The sequence below is a fragment of the Falco naumanni genome, chromosome 1 (assembly GCF_017639655.2).
Source record: "Falco naumanni isolate bFalNau1 chromosome 1, bFalNau1.pat, whole genome shotgun sequence".
Classification (NCBI taxonomy): Eukaryota; Metazoa; Chordata; class Aves; order Falconiformes; family Falconidae; genus Falco; species Falco naumanni.
In genome coordinates, this window is record NC_054054.1 from 12862518 (window position 1) to 12877815 (window position 15298).

Sequence of the window (15298 nt, forward strand, 5' to 3'; positions counted from 1 at the left end):
TTACATAGACCTTAGGCCTATTTGTGTTTTAATCCTGCTTCTTCGAGCAGGATGAATGTCAAAATGTACAACTTTGATACTTTTTTTTTTTTTTTGTTAAAATTGCACATATAAACTTGCTTTTTTTTTTTTTTTTATGAAACAAGTTACAGTTTAAAGTTTTCAAAAGCAACTTAAGTACCAGGGAACCAAAGATCTGTTAGAATTTTAATTTGAGTCAGCAACTTTTGAAAAAGTAAGTGGGTACAAACCCCTGCAAGACAGTATGTGAAAGTACTACGAAAATATTAATTCTGAGTTGACAGGAAAATCGAAAGCTATGAAAGGAATCACATTAAAAACTAGAAGCTGTGCTTATTCAGCTGACTACAAGGGGTCCATGATAGCTGCGGGGGGTGCCTTTTATAAGGCAGGTAGGCAATTAAAAAAACAGTGGTAACAGCAAACCTGATCTGGCAAACCATCCTGTCGAGAGCAGCCTGACAGGTCCTCTCTAGACCAGTTCTCTCCTCAGCTGCTGCTCCTGATAAAACAGACCAGCCTGAATATACCTTAAGCCAGCCCTAGTCTCTGGGTTTTGCTGGTGGGTGTAGCACGTGTGCTTTTCAGCTCTCCAGTATGAATGCATGTACACAGCCGTGTACCTCTTGCTTTAAATACATTGAGATGAATACAAAGGAAAAAGGAGAAAAGGAAGTAAAGGAGGTATAAATTACCATATCAGAGCCTTTTGCTGCTGGATATATGGATAAAAATATATTGCTTGTGATTCCAGTGAAATGAGAACCTGCTGTTAGAGAGTTTACTACAATCTATTTTGTTCATGCACTTGGGGACTTCAGAAGACCGACTTTACTGGAATGGAGCTGGAAAAAACTGGATCATTTGCCATAGCTTAAAACCCACCCCAAACGTTTCCTTGCCGTGGAAAGATTATTAGCATTGTCACAAAAAAGGTTTTATAGAAACAAGAAACATATCTTTAAATTAGCAAAACTCCCTTTGATGTGAATCCTGCGCAAAGCACAAAAAATGTAAAAGGGCCTGTGGGATACTATTTTCTTCTGTGTTTCCTCTTCCCAATTCCTCTTTTTGCTAACGGGTCACTTGGGATGTGCCTTCTTTCCAGTAGCTGAACTAGGGCATCTGAGAAGGACAGCAGGGATACAAAGATTTCCTAAAAGATATGCTGGTGCTGTAACCAGTTTCTCCAAGGGGAAATATTTCTGTTTCCCTTTCCCATCTTTTCTGGTTTTGCACTACATCTACTTCACCTCACAGTTACTTGCACAGCAGAAGAATAACTTGACCTGCCCCAGGAATCTGTTCCTGATAGAAGTTAGTATCAGAGAAAAATCCAAATAAATTACCTTATGGGCAATGAAGAAATTACAGGTATATACAGTGAAAGTTTCTTTTCTTTGTTCCATTCATTAGAAATTGGGCTTAACTCTGAAGCGTAAGTATTTATATCCCTTTTAAGTGTTTGGTAAATTAAGGTAATAAGTTTTTTTTGAATACTGAATATCTGTCAGAGGTCAATTATGTGCTTTGTGTTCCTCATAAAATTATTTTCTCTTACATTTTTAACTCCTGATCTTTTAAGCTGCCTTTTATTTCCCATTAAAAAGCCACTCTAGCTAAGGACAATGTTATTTAAAGCTAAATTTAATTATCATTTTATCTAACTCCTTTTATATTGAAGCAAGGCTCATTGATCTTCAATTTACGGTGATTTTAATTTAAAAAAAACCACCCAAAGAACAACAAAAAAACCCTCTACAATCCTTTTGTAAATAATAGCTAGCTGTAGCAGGATTGCAAGTAAATGTCTTTTTGTTGTTGGGGTTTTGTTTCTTTTTTTAAGGGAGCGAGGTTAGCGAGTTGGACATTTCATTCTTACCTCTCCTCAGAATTCTGTTAGCACTGTCCTGTTTACCAGGTTCTTTTAGTTTCTTGCGCTGAGATACCACTAGCTAACTTTACCTCAGCTCTATTGCCTAAGAGGCATCTTCAGTTTCAATGTAACACCTTTTAATATGCTTTGGGACACATGTTTAGAAAGCGCGGAACTATTTGTATACAAAAATGTGCCTTCAAGTCAATGTTGCATTACTGGCTGTTGGATTTTGCACTTCATTTCTAAGCATAGTTATGAGTTATGCCCACTCCTCTTATATACAGTTCAGTACTATCAGTACTTAAAAGTAACAATTGATAAAATTTGTCCTGACAGAACGAACGCATCAGATATAAACTGGCTTAATACTTTGTCAGCTGTGTCAGCAGTTTCCCAAAATTGTACAAGTTCCATGAGAGAAGAACTGTCTTAGCGATACTGCTTCACTCAAACTTTCCCCCCTTTTACAGTTTCTTAATGTTATTAATGCAATTTGGATTTTTAGTGTACTTTGATATCGCTCAGAAATGCCACTGTTAATCTTCAAGCTTCAAAATTAAATTTAGTTTTGAGAAATGGTGAAAATTTGGGTTCATATGGTGCTTTTCTTGAGCCTCCTCTAGATTCAGTAATGCATTTTTCTAATTTCTATAGCTATGAAAGTCAGAAATGGAGAAAAAACATGCTGGGTCTTCACTGAGAGCAGTATGTTTTGAAGATCCAGCTTGGATATTTCAACCAGTGAGTCCTGAAGTTTAGCAGCAGCTCAGACAGGTCAATGGCATGGTATGTTCTCTTTGCATCACCCATAGATATTTAAATGTCTATGCTTTCTTATTTAAAAGGTTCTTGCAGTCCATCCTGACTCAGTATTTCACAAATGCCTCTATAGTTAGCAGCATTTTCTGTTTTCTTTTACATTTTAATGATTTAGAAACCCCAATTCCACAATACTCAGTGGCACAATGACTGGGGGAAAAGCAGCATTTGGGACAGCACTAGCCTCATTAAAATTATTCAAAATTCCACTCTTCTGCTTTTTGGTGTCCCACAGTTCACTGAAAAGTAGGCATTGGCTCAAATTTTAAGGAATCATCTTTTGTATCTGGGAGATGCTGTATTTGTTGTTTGTCATCTTCCCATGTTGTTTTTGGAAGGTCAAGAGTAATAAAAGAATTTTCTAAATTCCCTGGTGGTGCAAAAATGATGTTTGCGCCAAGAACATTGGAATAACAACTGTGTCCCATGCCAGTAGCACTTTGAAAGTCAATTGGGATTTATTGTTTAAGCAGTAAAGTTGTATGCTAGCTGGAATAATGCAATTACAAGAAAATGTCTACAGGAATCAACCACTGAAATGCCCTAACCCATCTTGTGTTTCAAGCTGCATTTTTGGTTTTCTGAACAGTATTACAGCAACGACCACAAAATATTCTGACTGACCTTATGCTTTGGCTTGTTACTTAGAAAAATGACAAAAGCCGTGCAGTTCTGCAGTAAAACATGCGCAGAAGTCTTAAGGATTATTAGAGGTTGAAATCTTAAGCTTATTTAAGGTTTATTTTAAGCAAAATGAAAACTTTTCTAAAAAGACCCCCAGCCTCTGATTAAGGAAGTCTGAGCAAATGGTACCGTATTTCATTGAGGCAGAACTTTCACAGCTCTGTCTTTGCTTGTTTTCTTGCCTATTCTCAGATCTACATTGACGTAGAGGTGTACATAGTCTTTCTCAAGATACTTCCAAGAAGTCTGAGAACACGAGCAGGAGGGCATTTGTCCTGGCGTGTAGTAACGGAGAAAGAATTTGGTAACAAAGCCTAGCTGCAAAAGTTAACTTCCCCAAGAGAAAACACCTCATTTATCACTGTGGTCTAACAGCGGTATCGCCGTAGGTGAAAGCTAGACCCTGTCAGCATGTAAATTTTCAGCTGCTTGGTGCTCAGCGAAGCCAACAGGACAGAAAGGCAAAGAAAAAGTGGTGTAACTGGTGATGATGGATTTTACTGTTCCTAACTGGAATGAGATCTTCTTGAATGAGCAGGGGTCAAGCGCAGAGCAGCTCACCTGCTCCACATAGCGTGCTGATACCAGATCTGACTCCACTGCCTGATGCCACAGCTGCCCCCGAAGGTCTACGGAGCCGTGCTGGGTAAGCAGGGCTGAACAGACCAGAGACTCAGCCTGGAGCACTGGCTCCGCAGCCTTTAGGCTCCCAGTGCCGGGGAGGTGACCCTTCGCTGGTGGGTGCGTTCCTGTCAGTGATACTGGAAGTAGAGCCCAGACAGGACGCAGGCAGCTTTGCTTTGTGCAGACTGCCTCTGGGCTATGTGGGGAGCTACCAGCTCTGTGTGGTAGGATCTGTGTGGTACCCCGTGCTCCCCAAGACAATGCTTATAGGCATCAGAAGGCAAAGCTGGCATTTAGAAGTAAGAATTTCCTCAGGGATTTTCAGGGACATACCTCCATATGTTCTCCAGAAGGGAAAGGTGTCAGTATCTGAGCAGCAAACAATTCTTTTTTAACTGAGGGTGGAGAATCGCAAGCAGGGCAGTGTTCCCATCAGTGCTGGCTGAGGTAACACCCTCAGGATCAGGGACACCCTTGTTTAATCCTCCCTTCTCTGCTACAGAGGGACCCGAGCCCACTCTGTTATCCCTGGCAGGCAAGTTTCTGCACTGAAAAACAAGAAAAAGAAAACAGGGTCAGAGTGAGAAATCAAGAAAGGGAAAATCACCTTTTTGCCTAGGGATGGGGAGATACTAAACTTAGACTGTTTTAACTAATATAAAACTAACTGCAAAAACAGAGCAGCGAAAAAGAACCAAAGGCCTCTAGAGATCAGCCTCTATGAGGCTGAGGAATGATATTCCGCTTGTTTTTCTTTCTGATCAAAGCCAGCTGGCCAATTTTATGAGGGTGGTGTGACTAAGTGTGTGCTGTTGGTTCCCACGGTGTGTTTCTCACATTTCGGTCCATAGGGTGCCCATATTCATATGCATTCAAATGCATATGAAAAAAAAAAACCACCTAAAAATGAAAGACAGAAAAATTGCTGTAGGAAAATGCCAATTATCCGCAGGCAGTGACTGGATACCACTAAATTGAACTCATGTCATAGTGTAACTAGGCTACGTTTCACTTTGACAGGCAGCCTTTTTAATTTTCACTTTGGGTTCTTGCTCCCCCCCCCCCCCCCCCTTTTTTTTTTTTTTTAAATATTGCAGATTTTTTTACTGGTAACTAAGAAAAAACTTATAATAGAAGCATTATTCCTTTTCATTTCAGTATGTTATCTCCTGACTCTCTCTGAAGCCTCCCAAGAACTCTTTACATGGTGGGTTCCACCAGAAAGCTCTGGTTTAGATTCTTACATGATTAAACACTACATGGTATAAAGAAAGCAACACAACTTCACTAAAAAGTATTAGTAATGAAATTCCATTATGGAAATGAATTCACATAGGCAGAAAAATCCTATTTTATTGCCATCTAACAAGGATTTGCACAGGCAAAATTTTGTCTTCATTCAACGATATGAAAGATCACATTTTCTTTCTTGCAAACACAGTTTTGAAAACAATGCTGTAGAAGTCACTGCCTCATCCAGGATAAAGCAACATACTACGTCCAGGGGATGAAACACCATCCATGTAGCAAAAAGAAATGTGTTTAGTCAAAGGTCAAATCAAAAGGAATGGGGCAGAAAAATTTCCCACTTGCCAGCAGGAAGTAAGTTTAATTATTTCACGCCACTGCTCATCTCATCGGAGGTAATGAGCTCCATGACACTTCAGTGGCAGGCAAGTGGAGATTCTTTCTACCAAACAGAAAATTCATATAGGATAAAAAAGAAATTGATGCAGGGAAAAAGCAACAGTCCAATATCTCCATATTTAATGACAGAAATATTTACTATTTCCTTTGAGAAGTTACAAATGCAGATCGAGTTATTTCAGACTAAAAATATTAGCAAATTTATTCTCAAATCATAAACTTGCCAAAAATCCCGCATCAGAAACTAAACTGCAAACCCACATTCTCTAGGTTGATGTAAGTTGGGATGTGACTGGATGTGCGCTTGATTCAGTGAGCACGGGACCATGCCCAAGCTGTGCCATTCAGCTATAGCCTAGCTCCGTAACTGTCGTGTGTGAATAACCACCACACAGAAGATGTGAAAAAGGTGGTTTCAGGTGAAGTGAAGTGTGAAATAAGCTTTACAAAAAGCAATGTCTGCTTCAGGAAACACAGGCTTACACACATATAAGTGTCTGTTTATACAGATGTTTATCCCGGTGAGTTGCAGTTTTGGAATCACAATGTCAAAATTGGGAGCCTGGGCTCTCAGCAGGGAAAAAGGGCTCCTCTGAAAGGCAATTCAGGAGAGGCGTCTAACCTGGGTGGCTTATCCTTCCTCTTTACAAAAGGCCCTCTCTCTGTTAATTAATAAAGCGTGCTTTACCCACAAGGGAGTGAAAATACCTTCTTACACGCTCATTTACTAAATCTCAGTATTCATTATTGCCAAGTCACCACGTACCAATTACTGCCTAGACCGATACCTTACAAATTTATGTATATATGTACACATACACACTACTTATATATCTATGACAGACCTTGAAATAAAGAGATGCAGCAAGAGAATTCTGTACTGCAGATTGCAGCTGAAAACACAATCTTCAAATGGCTTCTCTGTTCTTCAGTTCTGCCATTCTTCTCAATAGGACTTCCTAAATGCTCAGGACTGTAATACCTTCTTGCCTTCTTATTAAATAGTAACATGCCCAGGTACCACTTAACAGAGAATACTGTTTCCATGACTTTGATTCCTGATAGCACCTACCTTTTTGAGGAGATTTGCCTACATAATTTAAAAATATGACCTCCAAGAAGTATTTAGAAAGGAACAAAAGAAACAGTGCTTTCAAGTGGAAGAGGTTCTTTTGAAATGGAAACCAACCTGGAATAGGTTGGCTCACAAAAAATACAGGCAGTGGTAAAAAGCCCTAAACTCAGACAATTGGAAGAATTTGTAGTGTAAATAGAGATTTAAAACCCTTTAGACCTCCTACAGGATTAGGCCCCTTAAAGTAGATAAGAAATCCAGATACATTTTTTTTTTTTTCTGATGGGGAAAAAAAATATCAGGTACTGGGATGTAATATAAAAGCACTGGAAACCAATTTTAGGACCTTTAAAGGGTCAGTGCTCTTTTTTTCCCACCTTCTGAAAATAGAATGGCATAGAAGAACACATTCTAAATTTCCTCCCTCAAATTAATTTCCACGTCTGTGATATATGAGGTGAGTCAAGATAACATTGTGATTGTGAGGCAAACAAACGTCCTGTTTCCATAATGGAAAATTCTAATAGCTTGAGACTTTTTAATTAGAGCATTGAATCTCTGCTGCATCACTAAGTTCCTTCTACCAGTGGATAGCTGATTTAGTGGCTGTCCAGGCCTTTCCTGCATTTATTAAATCAAAGGTAAAGGAAATTCCAGGATTATTGCTGAAATTTGATCTATTTAAGGAAAGCAATAGTGATTCCCCCCCCTACCCCCCTTTTATAGGGTAAGTTTTATAGGTAATGAAACTGCAGTATGATTGTGGACACATTTATGTACTATTGCTGTTGGCTGCTGCCATTGCATGCACTGCAGCTGCAGTAGTGGAACAGGAGATGCAGCTGCTCTGTCAACAGAAGCACTGCAGTAGTGACAACAAACGGGACATCTCTCACCCAGGGCACGGAATGGGAATATCAATGGCTGCTATGCACTTATGGAAATGTTATGCTCAGATGCTTCTTATTCAGTCCCAACCAACCCCAAATCTATCTAGCAAAGATAAAAAAATTCTATCAGTATTTACTTACTTGATCAGTTACCCCATTGCCAGTTAACCAGCCAGAAACCACAAAATGCTGGTCTGTTTCCCCAACATTTGCTCAATCAGCATTGCAGACTATGAGGCAGCGTGACTTTTTTTCTCTCATATCTGCATGAGGAACCTGAAGCACATTCTCATGAAGCAAAGCAAATCCTTCAGCATCCTCTAAAGCCAGGCTTTAAATTGCTGAAATGACTGTTTTCTAATGGAACTATTTCTCAGAAGCTGGGAAAAATGTAGAGACAGCAAGATCCTGTTTTATTTCCTCTAGATTTTTCTTCCAAGAAAGCTCATATGAAGACAGCAACTTGTTATGGACTGAAGCAGGTTTTCACATAAGGATGGTGATTTGGATTATCTTCATCACAGATTTGGCTATAGATACTTCTTTTTATTTTTTATGAAGCACAAGAATTCAAGAGAAACGGATCTGACAACAAGAAGCAGCAAAGCAAAAATGGCTTGAATTCATGCTTACAGAAGAGTAGGCTTTGTATGTGTGTGTTCGCTTTTCTATATTGCCTTCTGACAGCAGAAAAATGCATTACTGGCAATGCATTACACTGTGCAGGAAAGCTGAAGAGGTGCCTATATCCTAGGGCTAAAAAAATTCCAGTCATGTTCACAGCACACAAAAACCCCCAACCCTAAACCCCCACAAACAAAACAAAAGACCCGAAGTCCCACACCCCAGGACAGCATGAAAGTTACAGCCTAGTAAGGCAGCCTTACTTTTGCTCTGCGAGCACACTGCTTGCTATGGAATCATCCCAGTTTTGTTTTTCCTTACTTGGAAATAAAGCAGCCCATTTTTATAACAGTGGATCTGGAGGTAAAACATAAGTCATTGTTCTGGTACTTCTCAGTTCCCACCTTCATCAGTCTGAACCTCTGGCCAGCTACAATTCAACTTGACAGAGATGGAAAAGTCTCTTGTATGTTATCTTTCAGCATGTTTCATGAGAGTAGGTAGTCAGGAAGAAAAGGGGAATGGTATTTGTGCACTAGCCAAGTGACAGCTTTCTTTAGACACTGGAAAAATTATACGCTAATTCCCCCTGGGGACAGTATGCTGTGGTATATGAAGACACAGACCCCAAGTCAGTGAAGAAGTGAGATTGTTTATTGCCTATACAAGTGCTGATTGTATACAATTGCTTATCTGGCCAAATTCTGCCTTGGAACTTGCCTACGCGCAGCAAAGCAGTTGCTCATCACGAGCTGTTCACTCGCTTGCAGTTTCACAGCAGATTTGGCCCCTTATCTGTACACTAACAGCTCCCCCAAGTCAGCCTTGTTTCTCTACAGGGTCAGTTTCTACAGTATTCCATTAAAAAAATGTGCTCAAGGAACTCCATGTTATTACTAATGACGTTGATAATAAGAGCTGGTCACAGATCAAAGCTGTACTCTGCTGGGTTTTTTACACAGATAATCTCTGCTTTACACCTTTCATAAAACACAAGTCAACAGACAGTGAGAACAAGAGACAGCAGAGATCAGTAAGGTAGGCAGCATCGTCGTATGTGGCTTGCTATCAGTGCTTCTTCAGGCATCATCACAAAAGAAAATTTTGAAGGGGGACAAAAATGTTTTATTCTCCTTTGTAGGGTGGAAAAAGCACAATTATTTTGTGTAGTGAAGGAGAGCTGAAGAGACAGAACACTGATGCATTCCCTTTTGTTTGAAACCTCACCAAGTCAGCCACCTCAAACAGGGAACACCTGAGCACCTACGGTTCTCCTACGTACTGTATTTCCAAACCTCAAAGCCGGTGACCTGAACTCCCCCATGGTGACCCATTTACCTCATATTTATGGTGTTGCGCCTAATGGTACTGTTCCACTATTTCAAGCTCCGTCCCTCTCTCAGGAAAAAGAGAAGTGCTAGGAAGGTTTTGCATTAGGATAGGTAGTGCCCCACAGAATTAAACACTCCTCAGGCTCTTTCAGCCTTTCACTCAGAACAAGTTTCATGACTGTTTTAGTTCTGTTTTGCCCATACTCCTTTCTCATGTCCACATAGGGCACGGGCTTTCATCAGTGACAGGGCTGCATTCTGTCTGCACACACTCATACAAGAGTGTGTTGGGCAGACGAGAAAGCAAAGCATCTCCCTAAATAAAGACATGAATGAAATGGAATGGCAAGAGGAGGGGTAACAAAACACAGCCCCAGCCAATCCAGACTGTGTATGTTTTGGGTACTTAGCAATAGTGTGTGCGCCTTCATCTGTCCTTTACGCTGTTTGAACGTTTTGTACGTTGAGAGGCTGTTCCCAAAACAGCTGGAGGCAGCACTTCAGGCATTTGCCTGAAAAAGCCTGTCAAGGGAATACTATCAAAGAGGATGGACGCTACCAAGAAAAAAGAAAGGGCAGGTGTGGGGTGCATAGATGATTAGAGGGAAACTGGCTGTACTGGAGAAAGAGAGTGCATTTCAAGAAAGAAAAAATTCTGACTGCAGCAGGGATCAGGAAAAGAAATACTTTCCTCAGTTTGATTTAAATTTACTGAATTCCCTACAAGTGGATGAAAAACTCATGCAGGGGAGTACATACAAGTAATCTGGAGTGATATTGGTTGGTTTCCCTGGATTTGAACCTCTCTTCTGCTAATTATTTAATAATTCATCTCTGTACTTCTCCTGAAATCTGTATGAGTGGGCAGCACCGTGCCCATGAAGATTTGACCTTTAGAGTCAGCACAGCGACAGGACAGCATCTTGGGAACCAGCAGCAGTGGAGGGAGCTGAGGGTTCCTCATCCCTACCTCCTGCAAACAGAGCATCAGTACCAAGAAAGGGAGAAAGGCTGGAGCTTGCCACACAGCTGGACCCTACTGCCAGAGCACAGCAGGGACGGAGGCAGGTGGTGGCACCACCACATCCAGCACCAGGTGTGCTCCAGAACACCCTCTCAGGGGACAAACTGCTCTCCTTGTGGGCACAGCAAGTCATAGTGCTCATTAGCAAGAGGCTCCCATGGCTAATTGCACCTGCTGGTATAATTTCTCCTCCCACTTTTTTGCTCGTATGATGACTGATGTTCACCATCAAATTTACATAAAAATTGAGTGTAGCAGGTAAGATTAAGATTGCCTCAAACACCTTAGTGCTTTTGCAAAAAAATAAACCTAGAAGTGAAATTTTACCTGTGTACTTAGGGAGTTATAAAGCATTACCTTTGCAAACCAGAGTAACACTCTCTTTTCCATCAGCAAGTAAGCCTGAATTAACTGAGGGCATAACTCCCTGATTACCCTGAAGAAATATAAGGGCAGACTACTGTCAAAACGTGTAGCTCTGTCTCTTTGGCAGCAGCCTGTGCTAGTGTCAGTGCAGAGTGACTGCAGAATCACAGTCTCAGCTTTATTCATCTTCCCCAGACTTGTATTGTCTCATGAAGACAAAAGAGAAACTTCAGACCATGAAGGCCATGCCCTTATGCGTTACTTCCACTTCCACAGCCCCATATATCAGTCCTATTGAATATTTTTGTGAATAGTGTCAGAATACTGTAATTTGTATCCTCAGCCTCAGGCCCTGTAACAAGAAGAGGAGCAAGGTTGTCTTGTACCTTCCCCACATTACTCCCTTTTCCCTTATAGTCACCAGGTTTCCACATCTATGCTTTTCACCAACAAAAACATCAGCACAACCTGGAGAATTTCCTTTCTGTCTGAAAATGAAAAGCAACACAAAATATACCTTTTTGTTCATTCCTGGCCAAAGCTGACTTCTCATCTTGTTAAGGAAACCAAACAAAACCCAAAAACCCAAACAAAAGCCAAAGGCATCATACCTTTCTTCCCTAGGACAACTCGGGTGTTGTCTGCTCTTAGCACTGATGTCCTCCAGGAGAAGCAACTGGCTCCAGGTGCTTCTGGTTCATCTGGCTAACTGTGTCCCTCTGGTGTGGCCCATCCTGTCACCTCCCTTGTGCTTTCAAACCAGAGGGGTTATTTCTTTCATTGTATGTTACATATAATAAAGATGAAGCCAACGCAACTACAATTTATGCTGAAGAGAGATTGTAAAAACTACACTTGGAAAATCTTGAGTAACATCTGCTGTACTGGAAAACACATCTTCTGTACAGTATGGAAAAAATAGGGATTCTATAGTTGAGAGTTTAAGCAATTTCTTGTGGTTCCAGAGAGAACTTTTATCCCCAGCAAACCTGGGTATTTGCTGTAGGAACATAAGAGATTCTGATTTTTATTTAATTTTTTAAAAGAGTGTCCCTTACCAAAATTACCATTGCAGCTCACAAGAAGCATTGGTCTTCGCTCATATTATGCCAAACCTTAAGATTCTTTAAATAAGCTTGGTATTATCAAGGCTTTAGCTTTACTCAGATCAAGCTCACTGACGTGAAAGGAAGTATTTCTACAAACAGCAGTGTGAGCTAGATCAGGGTTGATTAAGAAAGCTCAACAGTTGTGTAAGCTTTTGTGTTTAGTAGTGAAATAAACAAGAGGATAAAAATTGAGGAACGCAGTTTGAGTAGTCTTAAAGTTTTAGGTTCCTGATCGAAAATCTTCTCACGGGATTTCAGCTTATATGGCCTAAGACAGAGCTATAGAAATACACTATGCAAGCTGGGAGGACTTTTATGCTAACATAACAGCTATATCGGGAATAATGAGTGAAACAAAAGTTGCAAAAGCTTGCAGATTCTAGCAGAGGAACTAATTTCAACAATAAGAGGAACCAAAACAAAGGGAACTCAAATAATTAGATTAACTTAATTGTAACCATTTCTGAATAATGACAGGCATGGAAATGTTCAGTAATTTTGTAAGAGGAGTAACCTGTGAATGGCAAAAAGCAGCATTCTCTTTAACATGCACAGCTGGCAAGAGGAGAGACAACCTGTTCGACACAAATTACATTCATTCTTCCTTCACAATGCCTTAAAAATCCAGCCCCTTTTTCTTTGGTAAAGCCCTGGTTCAGGTTTTCGTTGTCTCACATATCCACAACTGAAGCTTCCTCTTCCTGGTTTCATCAAGTCTACTTTATGTCCCTGCAAAACCATTTAACACATCGCAGTAAAAATCATCTTGCTGACTTACCATCTCTATTGTATTTTCACGTACTCTGCATCCCTCACCTACCTCTTCTCCTAACGCATCAGACAAGCTCTGTACCTTGCTATTACCCACCTGCCTCAAAGCACATGGCGGTCAGTACTTGCTTGCAGCTGACCAAGAAGATAAGAGATGGCTCTCCAGCTGCTGGTGCTCTCCAACAGTGCTCCTTCCTCTTTTATCACATTCCTTTTGTAAATGAAAAGCTTCCTGTAAAGAAAATTCACAAAGTCACTTCAGATCTCTGCTTAAGACTTACTGATGCCTTCCCATGCACATAATGCCTGACTCATTGTCCCTATACTGCGGTTACTCCTATACTTATTCCAAACTCTCAGGCTCAGATGGATGCTACCTTTGGCTTTGCACCTGTTCATTTTCTTATCATGTACTCAGATCACACGATCTTGTGACGGGAGAGCTGGGCTTTGTTTACTATAGTATATGACTGCTTTAGAAACACTCCATTACAAGGTGAGAGGTTAAGCCTTTCGGAAATGTGTGCCCAAGAACTCAGCTTGTGTAAATCCTGGAACATACACACAATCATAGAATCATTTAGGTTGGAAAAGACTTTTGAGATCATCAGGTCTAACCGTTAACCCAGCACTTCCAAGTCCACCACTAAACCATGCCCCTAAGCATCGCATCTACATGTCTTTCAAATACCTCCAGGGACGGCAATTCCACCGCCTCCCTGGGTAGCCTGTTCCAATGCTTGACCACCCTTTCAGTCTAAAAATTTTTCCTAATATTCAATCTGAACCTCCCCTGGCACAACTTGAGGCCGTTTCCTCTTGTCCTGTCACTAGTCATGTGCCCCAGAGAGTACTGAGCCTGTATTTCATTTTGAAAACATCCCTGGCTTCTCCATTCAGCTGGGATAAAGTGGCATGCTTCCTGGCCAGCTGCCTTGGAGAGGTGGCAACGGGTCACTATGATAACCCTAGGTTAGAAAGCTCTGTGAGCAGTCACCTGCTGATACCTTTTTGGATCATTCCACAAGAAAGAAAGTCCCTAAAAGAACCAGTGACAAAAAGTGACAGTGCTGCATTACAATCCACTTTATTAGGCTGATAAGCCTAAGGTTTGATTCCCTCCAACTGCCTTCAGTTATCAGCTGTGGAAGCACTGCTGAAACGCTGCAGGGTTTGTCACAGTGAGAATCTCCTCATTGCACCTTTTTATTCATGAAGAATCGTCATGGGGCACCCACTTGCAAAATAAATAGTTGTGTAGCTGTACACAGAATAGAGTCTGTACACCCCGTTTTCTTCCCAGAGGCAAACTGCACTCACCAGTCTTGTCATCGAGGAAGATGGCTGTGCTGTGGAGTGTGACAGCAGGGACAAAGAATGACTTTTGTGGGATATGGAGGACCAGACTTCTGGGTAGCCTCAGCTGCTCCCTTTGCAGACTTTTTAATCTTTTGGGGCGTATATTAAGGGCTGTCTGTAGATACACAGGCAAATTTGTCACCAGGTGAAAGTTCTCATGTGACCAAGGCAATTTTTCTAATACAATTGAGGATTTTTAATTTAAGCATTCTCATCATTATTTGTGGAAGACTGAATGCAGCTGCACAGCAAATCACTACTCATACACTGACATCAGTAATTTTCAAAGAAACAGTGAGTTGGGAGGTGCTGTCATATTTCTTAGAAAGGGAATAACAAATACATGCAACTAAAGACAAAAATACTAGGAAGAGTGCATGAGTGCTGCTTTGGTGTCATGACAACTCCAATTAGTCAGGGACTGACAGTAGACCATGCAATACTACAAAATCATAGAGGGAAAAACTAGGTAAATGGGAAGGTCTGTAGGCGTCTATCAGAAGTAGATTTTACACATTACTCAAATTCTGTGTGTGTGTGTGTGTCCATGCAGGCACATGTAAATCCATATCCTGTAAAGAAAGGAGGAGTTAAGGAGAGAAAAGAAAAAGGCAAAAAAAGGCAGGAGAAGGAGTGGAGCAAAGCAAATTTCAGAGGTAAGAAAAGAAAGGCCAACAAGAAATGACTTGGCCGTCAAGCAGCAAAGCTGCTTCTAAACAAGTAGTGACAAATTGCTCCATCTCCTTCCTTTCAGACTGAAAGGAACCGATGGCAGGGGGCACTGAGGAGTGGGAGACATGCCCTGTACAGATTTGGCAGAGGCCACAAGATCTCTCATCCACAGCACTTGCACATCCAGGTCACTGCACAGTGACAAGCTGCTGACAGTCAACAAAAAGAAAACTATTTACTTTAGGGGTTAGCCCTAGAAAATGGGAATGACCATCCAGGACCCAACAGCCTACGACAAAAGCAACATCATTTCTCATTACTGGGCTCTTTCACACAGTAATTAATCTTTTCAGAAAGCTTCTAGGCAGCAGACTCTTAGATTCATCACCCCTTGTCCCCTCTG

General features: G+C 41.0%; 1 long non-coding RNA gene across 4 annotated transcripts in view; it reads right to left on the reverse strand.

The window, feature by feature from the left end:
• Positions 1 to 1025: 1025 nt before the first annotated feature.
• LOC121082416 overlaps positions 1026 to 15298 on the reverse strand; it is a 74038-nt gene continuing 59765 nt past the window's right edge. For all 4 annotated transcript variants that reach the window (XR_005826016.1, XR_005826014.1, XR_005826017.1 and 1 more), the window contains 3 exons: positions 11596 to 13096; positions 4361 to 4575; positions 1026 to 1146 (listed from right to left, as the gene is read on the reverse strand). This is a non-coding gene — a long non-coding RNA (uncharacterized LOC121082416). The remainder of the gene's footprint in view (positions 1147 to 4360; positions 4576 to 11595; positions 13097 to 15298) is intronic.